The 1,190-nt window shown below is 32.3% G+C and overlaps 1 long non-coding RNA gene across 1 annotated transcript; it reads right to left on the reverse strand.

The window, feature by feature from the left end:
- Positions 1 to 33: 33 nt before the first annotated feature.
- LOC107682812 (uncharacterized) lies at positions 34 to 1,190 on the reverse strand. Its single transcript, XR_001633599.1, has 2 exons — positions 1,154 to 1,190; positions 34 to 618 (listed from the first exon to the last, which is right to left on the reverse strand). It is a non-coding gene; the product is annotated as an uncharacterized LOC107682812 (long non-coding RNA).

A 1,190-nucleotide genomic window follows, 5' to 3' on the forward strand; every position in this document is an offset into this window, starting at 1 on the left:
TTATATATATATATATATATATATATATATATATTAAATATGGTTTCCTGTCATGAAAAATTGAGTATTCTGCAGATAATAGGGGGCACAAGGAGAATCTGTCTTTTCTTACTTGTTTTTAAATCACTCAATGGCCTGAGACTGAATAAACTAGAGACTTTACCTGCTGATGCACTGCATCATTTCAATTTACATCCTTTAATGGACAGTGACCATCTTTTTCATTCATTTCATAAATTTAAAATGTACACTTTGATTTACTTTACTTTCTTTTCTTCTATTCTTTCATTGCTATTTTCCTCTTTATCATGTCTATGTAAAACACTCTGAGTATTATATTTGCTCTATAAACTCTGTCTAATGGAAATGCTTCAATTAACTGATAACTCAGGTCTGATATTATGGTTTTTATATATTGTGCCTTTAACAAACAGCATTAATCTGGTAAATCATGATTTCACAGCACATTCATCTCACTGACTCTTGATGGAAGGAAATACTTACAGTAAATAATAAAGAAGAGGTTGAACAGAATCACCATCACAAAGAGGACTATAATCATGACACCCTCAAATCCACCATAATTCAGACTCTTGTCCCAGGCAGATTTAAACAGAACTGGAAGAAAGAAGAGATAAAAACCAGCAGTTACTAAAACAGAAGAACAACATATAAACACAGATCACAAGAATTACATAAACCCTTCTCACTGAACAGATGCAACATTATTTACGACACATTCATTTGAACTGTTTCTGTCTGACACTGACCCTGTGACCTTTGTGCTGATTATATGACCCCTGACCCTCACATGACCCCAAAACATGTGATGTAGAAGTAGCTTTAGCTTCAGTCTCAGTCACTGTAACATGATGTCTGTTAATTAATGTGATTGTTTTTTATAATTAACCTTAGATTATAAGAGTGATCAATGTGTTCAGTCACACAGAGATTCAACGCTGGACACGAGTAGAATATGATATACCGACAACAATACCACAGCATCAGACACTTCCATTTATTAATGTCGTGCTATTTTTAAGATTTCCTGCAGGATATTGAGAATATTTAAATATAATTATTGTTCAAGTGTTAATGTGCATTTTAATGTGTTTATAATAATGACTGTTGATTTGCATTTGGATTTCTTTACCTGAATAAAAAACAGCTGAGAAAACCATATATTCTGT

Source organism: Sinocyclocheilus anshuiensis, unplaced genomic scaffold, assembly GCF_001515605.1.
Source record: "Sinocyclocheilus anshuiensis isolate Anshui unplaced genomic scaffold, SAMN03320099.WGS_v1.1 C32615362, whole genome shotgun sequence".
Taxonomy (NCBI): Eukaryota; Metazoa; Chordata; class Actinopteri; order Cypriniformes; family Cyprinidae; genus Sinocyclocheilus; species Sinocyclocheilus anshuiensis.